General features: G+C 46.5%; 1 protein-coding gene across 1 annotated transcript in view; it reads left to right on the top strand.

Moving 5' to 3' along the window:
- The window catches only part of micall1a (MICAL-like 1a), a 90,258-nt gene that overhangs the window by 16,041 nt on the left and 58,826 nt on the right, over window positions 1-15,391 (top strand). The gene's annotated exons all lie outside the window — the stretch shown is intronic.

The following is a 15,391-nucleotide window of genomic DNA, read 5'->3' as shown; positions in this document are numbered from 1 at the left end:
ACAGTGGGGACTAGAAGCTGGGTGCGCCACAGAGAGGGCAGGCCCAGGGAAGTGAAGATGCTGAGACTCTGATCACAGTTGGGTGGGAGATGTAATGACCCGAGCAGAGTAAGCAGAGGAGCAAGGGCTCCAGGTGGGAACTGGGAAGGATCCGGGAGCTCCAGACGGGAATTGGGGAGGATCCGGGAGCTCCAGTCTAGGATTGGGGAGGATCTGGGGGCTCCAGTCGGAGATTGGAGAGGATCCGGGGCCTCCAGTCGGATATTGGGGAGGATCCGGGGGCTCCAATTGGGGATTGGGGAGGATCTGGGAGCTCCAGTCGGGGATTGGGGAGGATCTGGGGGCTCCAGTGGGAGATTAGGGAGGATCCAGGGGCACTAGTCGGGGTTTGGGGAGGAACCGGACGCTCCAGTCTGGGATTAGGGAGGATCCGTGGCCACCAGCCGGAGATTGGGAGGAGCCGGGGACTCCAGTCGGGGATTGGGGATTTTCTGGGGGCCCCACTCAGGGATTGGAAAGGATCCGGGAGATCCAGTCGGAGATTGGGGGGGATCCGGGGCTCCAGTCAGGGATTCGGGAGGATCCGGGGGCTCCAGTCAGGGATTGGGACGGATTCGGGATTGAGGAGGATCCGGGGTCTCCAGTCGGAGATTGTGGAGGATCCGGGACTCTAGTCGGGCATTGGGGAGGAACCGGACGCTCCAGTCTGGGATTGAGGAGGATCTGGGGCCTCCAGTCGAAGATTGGGGAGGAGCCGGGGACTCCAGTCGGAGATTGGGGAGGGTCCGGGAGCTCCAGTCGGAGATTGGGGAGGATCCAAGGGCACCTGTTGGTGATTGGGGATTTTCCGGAGGCTCCAGTCATGGATTGGGGAGAATCCGGGAGCTCCAGTCGGAGATTGGGGATTTTCCGGGGGCTCCAGTCGGGGATTGGGGAGAATCCGGGAGCTCCATTCGGAGATTGGGAAGGGTCCAGGAGCTCTTTCTGGGATTGGGGAGGATTCGGCGACTCCAGTCGGGGATTGGGGATTTTCCGGGGGCTCCATTCAGGGATTGTGGAGGATCCGGGGGCACCAGTCGGGGATTGGGGAGGATCCGGTGGGCTCCAGTCAGGCATTGAGACGGATCCGGGGGCTCCAGTCTGGAATTGGAGAAGATCCGGGGGCTCTAGTCAGAGATTGGGGAGGTTCCGCGGGCTCCAGTCGGGGATTGGGGAGGATCCGTTGGGCTCCAGTCGGAGATTGGGAAGGATCCGGGACCTCCAGTTGGGGGGATCTGTGGATTCCAGTCTGGGATTGGGGAAGATCCGGGGGCTCTAGTCAGAGATTGGGGAGTATCCAGGGGCTCCAGTCGGAGATTGGGGAGGGTCCAGGAGCTCTATCCTGGGTTTGGGGAGGATCTGGAGGCACCATTTGGGGATTGGGGAGGATCTGGGAGCTCCAGTCAGGGATTGGGGAGGATCCAGGGGCTCCACTCGGAGATTGCGGAGGATACGGGGGCTCCAATCAGGAATTGGGGAGGATCCGGGGGCTCCAGTCGGAGATTTGGGAGGATCCGGAGGCTCCGACCGGGGATTGGGGAGGATCTGGGGGCTCCAGTCAGAGATTGGGGAGGATCCAGGGTCTCAAATTGGGGATTGGGGAGGTCCGGGGGCTCCAGTCGGGGATTGGGGAGGATCCGGGAGCCCCAGTCAGAGATTGGGGCGGATCCGGGAGCTCCAGTCAGGGATTGGGGAGGATCCGGGAGCTCCAATTGGGAATTGGGGAAGATCCGGGGGCTCCAGTCTGCGATTGGGGAGGATCCGGGAGCCCCAGACAGAGATTGGGGAGTGTCCGGGGACTCCAGTTGGAGATTGGGGAAGGATCCGGGGGCTCCAGCCGGAGATTGGGAGGAGCCGGGGGCTCCAGTCGGGGATTGGGGAGGTTCCGGGAGCTCCAGTTGGGAATTGGGGAATATCCGGGGGCTCCAGTCAGAGATTGGGGAGTGTCCGGGGACTCCAGTCGGAGATTGGAGAGGATCCGGGGGCTCCAGTCCGGGATTGGGAGGATCCGTTTCTCCAGTCAGGGATTGGGGAGGATCCGGGAGCTCCAGTCGTGGATTGTGGAAGGATCTGGGGTCTCCAGCCGGAGATTGGGGAGGATCCGGGGCTCCAGTCAGGGATTGGGAAGGATCCGGTGGCTCCAGTCGGAGATTGGGGAGGATACGGGGGCTCCAATCCGGAATTGGGGAGTATCCGGAGGCTCCGGTCTGGGATTGGGGTGGATCCGGAGGCTCCGGTCTGGGATTGGGGTGGATCCGGAGGCTCCAGTCTGGGATTGGGGTGGATCCGCGGGCTCCAGTCAGAGATTGGGGAGGATCCAGGGGCTCCAGTCCGGGATTGGGGAGGATCCGGGTGCTCCAGCCTGGGATTGGTGAGGATCTGGGATGTCCAGTCGGAGATTGGGGAGGATCCGGGGCCTCCAGCCAGAGATTGGGGAGGATCCGGGGTCTCCAGTCAGGGATTGGGGAGGATCCGGGAGCTCCAGCTGGAGATTAGTGAGGATCCGGGAGGTCCGGTCGTAGATTGGGGTGACCAAGTGAAGACCGTGGGCACTTTGGGAGAAAGATTGACATTTGCGTGGTCTGAGCAGTGTTTTGTGGTGTTGAGATTCCGTCTCGTGCATCTGGGTGGTGTGTTATGTGGCTCTGGGAGTCGGGGGTTGTGGGTTCGCAGTCCTGAGCATCTCAATGATGTCTGTTCGGGAGGTAGTCTTCAGGATCTGGGTGTTGTTCTTTTGAGATCTGGCAGTACGGGGAGGGTGGGGTTTGGGTTGGGTGTCTGTGATCTCAGTGATTGTTGGCTGCAGGCATGTTCTAACCGGAGGTTTGAGGTCTGACGGAGCAAACAGATACTTGATTGTCTCCAGTCAGGGTGAAATTTGGAAAATTAGCTGCTTGTGAAGGGACTTAATTAATGTTCTCCCTGAGTGTGATTCACCGTCAGCAAACAGGTCTGAAGGTATTTACAAGGGGTTCTGTCTCCCTCCCCTCCCCCCCCCCCCCCCACATATCCAGAGTGTGTTTGCTTGCTGCCAATGTATGCCCTCACTTGGTGTTATTGTGTAAGCTGAATATACCAATTAGTTTGTGATTAGTTTGATAAGTCCATGTGCTGGAATATCCAGGGGATTGATATTGAAACTGTGTTTTTCCAGCAATGGTCGATCGGGTCAGGGTGTCGCATGTTTGGGCACAGTTCCCATTCAACTGTGCCAGTTAGCTCCAGCTTCTCACTGTCTTCTGCCCTGTTGCAGCTGTGTAACCAATGACATCATTTTCTGTTTTCCTTTCAGATCTATTTATAAAGGAGTGAGTGTTCTAAATTCAGTAAAACGTACACGGATCATCAGATATTACTGATCCATTTGTTTCTGTTCTAGCTGCATGGACTAACAGGCTGATGGTGGAGAGAAGTGTTTACAAACGTCAGTCATTTTAATTCTTGGCCCATTCCTCACTTGACCTTCGAGTACCCTACATACCTCCACTGAAGGTGCATGTCGATTCGCAGAACAGCACCTCTTCTTTCAGCTACCAAACTCTGCACTGAGTTCAACAATTTCACTCATTTTTCCTGGGTTTTTTTTTGGATATTAGGTCTTGGTAAAGATTCTGCAATATCCATTGTTTCTTTTTTCGCTTGTTCCATTTACTTTGTACCATCATTATTTGTCATTTAGTTCCCTGATTTCCAGGCAGTTATTGCGTTCATGCCTTCCACCCCACTTTCCTTGCCTCTACTTGTGTCATGTTGGACTATTCCCAGTTCTAGTGAAAGATCACAAACTTGTGATGTCGACTATAATCTTTTAATATCATTTATTGTAAGTTTGAATTTTTGGTCATTGAGTCAAAAGAAACATTGAGGATAGGAGCTTTTGACTCCTTGAGCTTGCTCTGCTAATCATTATGGTGACAGTGGTCATCAAGCTCAGTACCCCAATCCTCTTCCATGTCCAACTCCACCTCTCCTCCCCCCCGCCCAAGTCCAACCCCCCCAAAAGATCCCTTTCACTCGAATGGCTATAACAGCCTCCTCCTTGAAACCACAATCTTTTGGCCTCAACTGCTTTCAGTGGTCATGAATATCCACAGGCTTACTGCTCTAGGTGAGGAAATGTCTCCTCATCCTGTCTTTAAAGGTTTACCTCTTCTCCTTAAGCTAGACCCCTGGTTCTGGACATCTCCTACCATCAGGTACCTCCTTCCTGCATCTGACCTGTCCAGTCTATTATTTTGTAGGTTTCTATGAAATTCCCCTCCACATTCTTCTCAACACCAGTGAATACACCCCTATCTGACCCATTCTGTCCTCATACATCTGCCTTGCCTTCCCATAAATCAATTTGATAAACCACCACTGCACTCCCTCTATAGGTAGAGCATCCTTCTCCAATCGGGAGACCATAGAACAGTGCAGCACAGGGACGGGCCCTTAGCACGCCAAGCTTTCACTGACACGTAATACCCCTACAGTGTGAAAACAGGCCCTTACGCCCAACACGTCCACACTGACCCTCTGAAGAGTAACCCACCAGACCCATTCCCCTATCCTGTATTTACCCTAGACTAATGCACCTAACCTACACACCCCTGAACACTGTGGGCAACTTAGCATTGCTAATTCATCTGACCTGCACATCTTTGGACTGTGGGAGGAAACCAGAGCACCCGGAGGAAACCCACACAGACACGGGGAGAATGTGCAGTCTCCACACAGGCAGTCGTCCAAGGCGGGAATTGAACCAGAGTCCCTGGCGCTGTGAGGCAGCAGTGCTAACCACTGAGCCACCGTGCTGACCCAACCTTTCTAACCGAAAACCTTATGCCTATATATGGTCTGTTTTCCTCTATTCTCTGTCTATTCAAGAGTATGTTGAGGTACCTTCTTAAACCTCCCTTAATATCTCCCTTAAAATTTCCTTTTGGCATAAATCTATGTCCCCCAGTAATCGACATTTCTACCTTGGAGAAAAAGACTCAGACTGTCCACTCTGTGTATGCCTCTCATTATTTTTGTAAGTTTCTACTAGGACAATGACCCCCACCCCCCAACCTCCAATGTTCAAGTGAAAATAAATCTCTCTTCGTAGGTAATACTGTCCAATCCAGACAACATCCTGGTAAACCTTTTCTGTAGCCTCTGTGATCAAAACTGTACAATGTTCCAAAAGTGACTTAAATATCTTGTATACGGTTGCAACCTTCAGAATGATTCCAGTGTATTGAGACTCCACTCAGAAAGATTCCCTTAACACTCAGTACTCCACGTGTGGTCTCGCTAAGACCTTGTACAATTGCAGCAAGTTATCCCAGCTCCAGAGTTTGAATCCTCTCGATATGAAGATCAACATGCAGTTTGCCTTCTTTACTGCCTGCTGCACCTGCATGCTTACTTTCAGAGACTGGTGCATGAGGACACCCAGGTCTTGTTGATTACAGCCATTCAAATAATAATCTGCCTTTGTGTTTGCTACCAAGGTGGATAACTGTCCAAATCACACTGCAACATCTCTACATCCTTATCACAACTCACCCTCCCAACTAGTTTGGTCATCTGTAAGTTTTGAGATTTTACATTTAGTTCTGTCATCTAAATCATTAACATACAATGTGAATAGCTGGTGTCCTAGTTCCAATTCTTGCTCTAACCAACTCATTCAGAAAAAGATCCACTTAATCCTACTTTGTTTCCAATTTTCTATTTCATTACTCTACTGTGATTTTTTTTGAGAGTCTGTATTAATAACTAGCCTGTGAGTATTTCTGCAGCCATGGTGATTTCTTTTAGAACAGTTTTTGAGACCTCTGTTAGAATTAGTGGGTTTTTGTGCATCACTGTTAGCTTTTTGCTTACCTAGAGTGTGTTGGGGCTCAGGAAAGTAACTAGTGGGGCCTAAAAGAACAATCTGTCCTGGACCATCGACAAAGATGTGACTGTCAAGTAGGCAGAGCAATGCCCTTTCTTCCTCAGGAGCCTTAGGAGATTTGGCATGTCCATAAGGACCCTTGCCAAGGTTTACAGATGCACCACAGAAAGCATTCTATCTGGGTCCATAATGGCTTGGTAACTGCTCTGCCCAGGACCATGAGAAACTATAGAAAGTTGTGAACACGGTCCAGACCATCATGGAAGCTAACCGCCCTTCCATGGACTCCATTTAGACTTCTCACTGCCATGGAAAGGCTGCTAACATCATCAAAGACCCCTCCCACCCTGGTAATACACTCTTCCAAACATTTCTGCCAGGCAGAAGGTACAGAAGCTTAAACATGCGCGCCAACAGCTTCTTCCCTGCCGTTATTGGACTGCTGAATGGACCTCACTCATCTCAAATCTAATGTTAATTTTTTGTGCACCACCTGTGTGGTCATCACTTTATATATCTCACTGTATCTCAGCATCATGTGCTCTGTATGACCTTGTTTATTATGATCTGCCTGTACTGCTCGCAACCCAAACTTTTCACTGTACTTAGGTGCATGTGACAATAATAAATCAAATACTTCTGGAACTTTTGGTTTTACTTTGAATTTTGTGCATTCCTGAGGAGTCTTTATTTGAAGATGCTTATATTGACTAGTGCTCCTGTGAAAGGAATGATTTAGAGACCAGTGTTACTCAGGAGTAAAGTGTTTGTGTTAGTCTCAGACCAGAAATATTGGGATAAAATCCAGAAGAGGTTACTTAAAACTGTGTACGTTTAGGCTCTGGTGTAGAATAGTTCCACAAAGAGTGTGTTGCTGGCAAAGCACAGCAGGTCAGACAGCATCCGAGGAGCAGGAGAATCGACGTTTTGGGCAACAGCCTTTCATCAGGAATTTCTAATGAAGGGCTCTTGCCCAAAACGTTGATTCTCCTGCTCCTCGGATGCTGCCTGACCTGCTGTGCTTTGCCAGCACCACATTCTCTACTCTGATCTCCAGCATCTGCAGTCCTCACTTTCTCCTAGTTCCAGAAAGAAGCTAACTGCAGTTTCAGACTGAAAGTTAGAGTCATGAATGACTTAAACCTAGTGAGATATCAGAGACAAGGACACTGATGTGAGTACTGTCCTAGGGATGTTCTGGGTTCAATACAAAAGCTGTTGTTTTCCTTTCCAATGCATAGAGGAGTAACAATACCTCTAAAGGAAGAGTTTCTGGAGTGTGTATGCGCTGGTTTTCTGGAATCGATTTGAGGACAAGCCATCCTAAGTTGGGGCAGAAAAAATAAACTCAGCAGGTCTGGCAACATATGTGCAGAGAAAGCATAGTTAACATTTTGGGTCCAATGACCCTTCAAGACTCAACATCTTAGGTTGCGTATTGTATAGTAAGAAAAAGATAATTTGCAGTCTAGCTATGCAATGCCCCTTGGGAGAGAGTGGCCATAATATTTCATTTTACTGACATAGTTAGTTCTGAGACTAGGGTAAGAATTTAAATAGAATCATGGATTCCATACAGTGTGGGAGCAGCCCATCAAGTTCACACCACCCTCTGAAGAGCACCACACCCAGACTCAACCCCTTACCCAATCCCTGTAGCCATGGCTAATCCACCTAATCTACACATCCATGAACACTATGGTACAATTTAGCATGGCCAATCCATCCAACCTGCACATCTTTGGATTGTTGGAGGAACTGGAGCACCCGGAGGAAATCCATGCAGACACGGGGAGACCATGCAAACTCCACACAGACAGTAGTCGGAAGCTGGAACCGAATCCAGGTCCCTGGTGCTGTAAGGCTACAGTGTTAACCACTGAGCCATCCATTGGGGAAACTATGATGATGTGAGGCATGAGTTGATGACGATAAATTGGGGAGCATTGTGATGATGGTCAATATCCAATGACAAACACTTAGATAATTAAAGGAATTGCAGCAATGTTCATTCCTGTTTGGCGCAAAAATAAAATGGGGAAGATAGTCTGACAATGATTGAGGAGCAAATTTGGGAATAGTATTATATCCAGGGAAGGGGCAGACAAATTAGCTAGAAAAAAATAACATCTGGAGTTTGGGGGCAGTTTAAATTTTAGCAAAAGTGCACAAAAGGATTAAGTAAGAGTGCAAGCTTTCAGGAAGCCTAAGTACTGATTGCAAAAGCTTCTACAGGTATGTAAAGAGATAAAGATTGGGAAGTTATAATAGGAATCAAAGAGATTGCAGACTAATTAAATGCATATTTTGGTGCTGTCTTAAAGCAGGGTACAACATCCTAAAAATATTGAAAAATGTCATCTAATCAAGGAGAGAAACTGAAGGAATAATCTACATTGCAGAGTACTTAAGAAAGTGATTCTAAAAATAATGGATACATTGATCATCTTTCAAGGTTTGATATGCAGAGGAACAGTTGCTATGAATTAGATGGTCGCTAATGTAACCTGACTATTTAAACAAAAAGGAAGGGGAGAGAAAACATGGAATTGTAAAGTAGTTAGCCTGACATCAGTTGTACAGAAAATGGGCGAATCTATTTTAAAAGAGATCTTGGAGTACAGGTTCATAGTTCCTTGAAAGTACAGTCGCAGATGGATAGGATAGTGAAGAAGGCGTTTGATATGCTTTCTTTTTTGGTCAATGTATTGATTGAGTACAGGAGTTGGGAGGTCATGTTGCGGCTGTTCAGGACATGGTTATGCCACTTTTAGGATACTGCATGCAATTCTGGTCACCCTGCTATAGGAAAGATGTTGTGAAACTTGAAAGGTTTAGAAAAGATTTACAAGGATGTTGCCACAGTTGGAGGGTTTGGACTGCAGGGAGAGGCTGAACAGGCTGGGGTTGTTTTCCCTCGAGTGTTCGGAGGCTGAGGGGTGACCTTATAGAGGTTTACAAAATCATGAGGGCTATGGGTAGGGTAAATAGACAAGGTATTTTCCCCAGGGTGGGGGAGTCCAGAACTAGAGGGCATAGGTTTAAGGTGAGTGCGGAAAGATATAAAAGGGACTAGGGGTCAACATCATCATGCAGAGGATGGTACTTGTATGGAATGAGCTGCCAGAGGGAGTAGATTAGATTAGATTAGATTACTTACAGTGTGGAAACAGGCCCTTCGGCCCAACAAGTCCACACCGACCCGCCGAAGCGCAACCCACCCATACCCCTACATTCACCCCTTACCTAACACTACGGGCAATTTAGCACGGCCAATTCACCTGACCCGCACATCTTTGGACTGTGGGAGGAAACCAGAGCACCCGGAGGAAACCCACGCAGACACGGGGAGAACGTGCAAACTCCACACAGTCAGTCGCCTGAGTTGGGAAGTGGAGGCTGGTACAGTTACAAGATTTGAAAGGCATGTGGGTGGGTATATGAATAGGAAGGGTTTGGAGGAATGTGGGCTAAATGCTGGCAGATGGGACCAAATTTATTTAGGCTATCTGTTCGGCATGGGTGAGTTGGACTGAAGGGTCTGTTTCTGTGCTGTGTATCTCTATGACTGTATTTAATAGCTGAGCACTTTGAGTTCAGTTCCAGGATTCACTGACAATGCAAGTCAGCCTGGATTTATGAAAGGGAAATTAAGCTTTACAAATCCTCCAGCCTTTCTCGAGGATATGGTTAGTAGAGGATAAGGAGGAACCCAGTAGATGTGCAGGTCATTCTGGTATAGCGTGTGTTTTGTCAGCGTGAATTGGCTATAATATGATTGACGGATTGTGGACGTTATTTGGGTAACGCAAACTTTCAGCTAAATTGATATAGCAATGTTCTATGATGAATCTTTGACAGCGTGATATTCTATTGCAGTTTTCCATAGCACAACTTTCTACAAAGCAACGTTGCCGTCGAAAGCAACTATTACATTATCGTAGAACAATCTTGGACTTTACTTGGGCTTTTAGAAAACATTCAATAAGGTCCTACAAAAAAAATTAACGTGTCAAATTAAAGCACTGAGTTTGGGGGTAATATACTGACATGAGTAGCGTACTGGTTGACGGGTATGAAATCCAAGGATCAGTGCTTGGACCCCCAATATTTACTCTAGATTAATGATTTAGATGAGGGAACTAAGTATAATATCTCCAACTTTGTAGGTGACACAAAGTTGGGTAGGAGGGTGAACTGTGAGGAGGATGCTTCAATGTGATTTGGGCAAGTTAAGTAAGCGGGCAGATGTATGGCAGATGAAGTATAATGTGGATAAGTGAGATTTTCCACTTTGGTAGCAAAAACATCGAGGCAGATTTTTTTCTGGGTGATAAGGGATTGAGAAAGAAAAATGTGCAACGAGACCTGGGTGTCCTTGTGCACCAGTTACTGAAAGTATACATGCAGGTGAAGAAGAGATTATTGGTATTCTTAACGAAAGCATCAAGTACAGGAGCAGAGGTGTAATGCTGCCATTGTTAGGGCTTGGTGAGACCATACCTGGTGTATTGTGTGCAGTTTGGTCTCCTTATCTGAGGAAGAATGTTCTGGCAATTACGGTTAATCAGAGTGATTTCTGGAATAGCAGGGCTGGCGAGTCAAGACAGCACATTGCATGTATTCACTAGAGTGGAAAAGAATGAAGGGTGAATCTCAGAAACGTATAAATATCTAATAGGATTAGACAGGAGAAACACAGAAAGGATGCTCCTGATGACTAGGGAGGCCTGAACCAGGGGTCACATTCTCAGGTTATGGAGTAAGCCATTTAAGACTGAGATGAGAAATTCTTTCACATAGTGTGAGCCTGGAGAATTCTCTGCTGTAGACAACTGATGAGGTCAAAATATTTAATGTTATTAAGAGGTATGTAGTTTTTAGAGCTAAAGGGATCAAAGAGCAAGGAGCACAAGGGAAAGCATTGTACTGAGTAGGGTGATCAATCACGATCATATTAAAGGCAGAGCACTCTTGAAGGCCGAAAGGCATATCCTTATCTTATTTTCAATATTTCTGCAAGCATTTTAGAATTAATGGGTTTATATTTTTACTGTTAATTTCAAAATCTTTGCATCTGTGTTATTAGTAGTTTTATTTATTCTATTTTATCTTAATTTCTTTTAATAAACATCTGTTTTATTGTTGGAGCGAAATCTGCAGCAGTGCATGCTTATGTTTCAGCGAGACACCACTTGGTTAAAACCAAATCAAAATAGATCTATCAGGCCAGGTTTCTGTCTGTGATCTGACCTGCCCAGAAATGACATCAACTGGGATTAGAACAGACTTGTAGATCTATCAGGCCAGGTTTCTGTCTGTGATCTGACCTGCCCAGAAATGACATCAACTGGGATTAGAACAGACTTGAAGCATTGACTTTGTTTCTGTTTATACAGATGCTGCCAGACCTGCTGAGTTTCTCAAGCATGTTCTGACCTGTATCTCCTAGGTGAGACCTGTCAGGGCAGGGCTGTTTGTGTCATAGAGCACTAGCATGCTTTGTATCTTTCAGCTCCATCACAATTTACCAATTTGATGTTCTTAAAACACCCATTATGGAGCTAGATAATAAGATCATAAGACATAGGAGCAGATATTAGGCCATTCAGCCCATCGAGTCTGCTCCACCATTCAATCGTGGCTAATAAGTTTCTCAATCCCATTCTCCCATTTTCTCCCTGTAACCCTTTATTCTCTTGATACTCAAGAACCTATCTATCCCTTTCTTAAATATACTCAATGACCCGGCCTCCACAGCCTTTTGTGGTAGTGAATTCCATAGATTCACCACTCTGGCTGAAGATGTTTCCCTAATCTCTGTTTCTAAAGGGTCTTCCCTTTCCTCTCAGGCTATGACCTCGGGTCCTAGTCTCTCCTATCAATGGAAACATCCTCCCAAATGTCTACTCTATCCAGACCGTTCAGTATTCTGTATGTTTCAATTAGATCCCCCCTCATCCTCCTAAACCCCATCGAGTATAGACCCAGAGTCCTCTAATGTTTCTCATGTATTAGGCTTTTCATTCCTGAGACCATTCTCGTGAACTTCCTCTGAACATGCTCCAAGACATTCTTCCTGAGATATGGGGCCCAAAACTGCGCACAATGCTCCACATGTGGTCTGACCAGAGTTTTATAGAGCCTCAGATTTACATATCCCTGCAGGTTTTATATCCCTGCTCTCATATTCAAGTCATCTCAAAAACCATCATTGCATTTGCCTTCCTAACTACTGACTCAACGTGCAAGTTTATCTTGAGAGAATCCTTGAGATAATCAACTTGTTGTGACACTTCTAGAGCAGGTGGGACTGAAATATGAGCCTCTGGGCTCAGAGGTAAGGATATTGCCTTTGTACAAGACAAACCCCCCCCCCCCCCCCCCCCCAATTTTATGCAGCTATCAAAATAGTTGTTATCGTTCATTCCTGGAACGTAACAAGGATACCTATGTTAGGCTTCTACTTACTGAAGACAGCTCTACCTACAGCACTGTAATGCTAGCTAAACTAATCTCTCAATTCCAAGACCTTGGTCTCTGCTTTCCCCTCTGCAACTGCATCCTCAACTTCCTAACCAATAGACTGCAATCAGTGAAGATAGACAACAACACCTGCTCCATGACAATCCTCAACACTGGTGCCCTGCAAGGATGGATATTCAGCCCCTTACTGTACTCCCTGTACACTCATGACTGTGTGGCCAAGTTTTGTGCGAACTCCATCTACAAGTTTGCTGATAACACCATCATTGTGGACTGGATATCAAACAATGACAAGACAGAATACAAAATGCGAGTGCTTGGTGGCATGGTGTAAAGATAATGAACACTGTCATCAAAGCTAAGCTGATTATTGACTTCAGGAAGTGAGGTGGAGGGCATGCCCTGCCTGTATCAGTGGAACTGAGGTGGAGCTGGCCGAGAGCATCGAGTTCCTAGGAGTGACAATCACAGTCTGTGCCGGGCCATCCATGTTGATGGGATGGTCAAGAAGGCGCAATAATGCCTCTTCTTCCTCTAAAGGCTGAGGAAATTTGGCATACCTTTAAGGACTTTCATCAAAGTTTATAGATGCACCATAGAAAGCATTCTGCCTGGATACATCAGGCTTGGTATGGCAACTACTCTGCCTAGAACAGTGAGAAACTAAAGAGAGTTGTGAACACAGTCCCGTCCATCACATAAGCCATACTTCCATCCACTGACTTCATCTACACTTGCTGTCTTGAAAAGGCAGCCAACATCATCAAAGACTTCTCCCATCCCAGTTATAATCTCTTCTAACCTCTTCTGTCAGGTAGAAGATATAAAAGCTTAACTGCATGTGGTAGCAGCTTCAAGAACAGCTTCTTCCGTACTGTTCTGAGACTTCTGAATGGACCTCTCAAAGTTCAAATCTCATGTTGGATTGCTTTTTGTGCGCCTTCTTTGCAGCCGTAGCTTTGTATTCCTTACTCTGTTCAATTATCCTCTGATTTTTGTGTGTTATGATCTGCCTGTATTCACGCAAAATAAAACTTGTCCCATGTACCTCGGTTACAGTGAAAATAATATATCAAATCAAATGATTTTTTTGTGTGATTTGTTCTGTTCCATCTGAAATCATGAGGATTCAAGAACATTGTGACCAGGACTCTCCATTTTATTGAACATACAATCCATATGCATCAGCACTGAACAATGTACTTAGAACCACACAGTTCAAAGATTAAGCGGAATGGCCATGCTAAATTCCCTGTAGTATCCAGGGGTGTGCAGGTGAGGTAGATTAACATGGTAATGCTGGATTTCAGGGATAGGGTCTCAGTGGGATGCTCTTCGAAGGGTCAGTGCACCTCTATCTACAGTGTAGAGATTTTATGAGAGTCTAAGAATCCAGTTCACGAGGGAACACAAGCAGAGACCTGGCTGTCTGCATATTTCAGTGGTTGAAGGAAATATTTTTCTCTGTGGCAAGTGAGAGTGTGGTGGACACAGTGTCAGTTGTGGCTAGTGAATGGTAATTGGACAAACATTTGAAGGGAATTAATTTTTGGGTGGGGGTATGATATCAGCTGAACTGCCCTTGCAGGGAGTTGACATAGACTTGACTGGCTGAAAGATTTCCTTTACTGTAACCATTAAAATGAATAATAATTATTTAGACACTTCCTGGTGGAGCAGCTAAAGTTGGTCTCTATCCTCATTCAACTACTTTAACTGCTAGATTGTTCTGATCTGTGTGAATGAATTACTAGATCGTGCTCCTTCCTTTAATTGTATGGTTATTGGATTAAACAACTTGACATGTTCGTCGCATACCATTTTGCCACCATTCTTTTGTGCATATCAAGGTAAGAAAGAGTTGTGCAGGGCTTGTGCATACTTTGCTCCCATGGTAATGGTACTTTGAGATCATGCTAATTACACAAAGGTGGTAGGAGTCCTGGTCTGGATGACATGTTTGTACAGTTTACATGGAGGACTCCCCGTCAGTGCTAATCCACTATAATGTGATAACAGATCAATAAGGTTTCATGAGATCTTGAAATATTAGAGATTCACAGAATTCCGACAGTGTGGAAACAGGCCATTTGGCCCAACAAGTCCACACCAACCCACCCAGACCCATTCCCATACCCTATTACTGTATATTTCCCTAACACCTAACCTACACATCCCTGAATACTATGGGCAATTTAGCATAGTCAATTCACCTAACCTGCACAGTTTGGACTGTGGGAGGAAACTGGAGCACCTGTTGGAAATCCATGCAGACACTGGGAGAGTGTGCAAACTCCCCACGCTGGATTTGGATTCTGCTTAATATAGAAGATTAGAAATGATCTCTTTGATTAGGAGTCTCTGAGTATCCATTACATCTCCTCTGGTCTGGGGAATCCAGAACGAAGAGGTAGTATTTTATAATTAGACTTATTACACAAAAAGGGGAGTGGAAATCATCAAATCTCTACAGTGTGGAAGCAGGCTGCAGATGCTGGAAATCAGAGTTTAGATTAGAGGGCTATTGCCCGAAATATCGATTTTCCAACCATTCCTGATGAAGAGCTTTTGCCCGAAATGTCAATTTTCCTGCTCCTCAGATGCTGCCTGACCTGCTGTGCTTTTCCAGCACCACTCTAATCTAGACAGTGTGGAAGCAGGCCATTCAGCCTATCAAGTCCACACTGACTCTCCAAAGAGCATCCCACCCAGACCCACCATCCTACACTATCCATGTAACCCTGAATTTCCATAGCTGACTGACCTAACATACACATCTCTGACCACTATGGGCAATTTAGCATGGCCAATCCACCTAACCACATCTTTGGATTGTGGGAGGAAACTGGAAACCCGTTCAGGCACAGGGAGAATGTGCAAACTCCACACAGGCAGTCGCCCGAGGCTGGAATCGAACACGGCTCCTTGGCGCTGTGAGGCAGCAGTGCTTGCTGCCCAAAGGTAGTAGGAGTCTTGGTCTAAATAATGTGTTCATAC

This window comes from Hemiscyllium ocellatum, chromosome 33 (assembly GCF_020745735.1).
Source record: "Hemiscyllium ocellatum isolate sHemOce1 chromosome 33, sHemOce1.pat.X.cur, whole genome shotgun sequence".
Lineage (NCBI taxonomy): Eukaryota > Metazoa > Chordata > Chondrichthyes > Orectolobiformes > Hemiscylliidae > Hemiscyllium > Hemiscyllium ocellatum.
The sequence above is the reverse complement of the archived record's forward strand: the minus strand, read 5'-3'. Positions and strand labels throughout refer to the sequence as shown.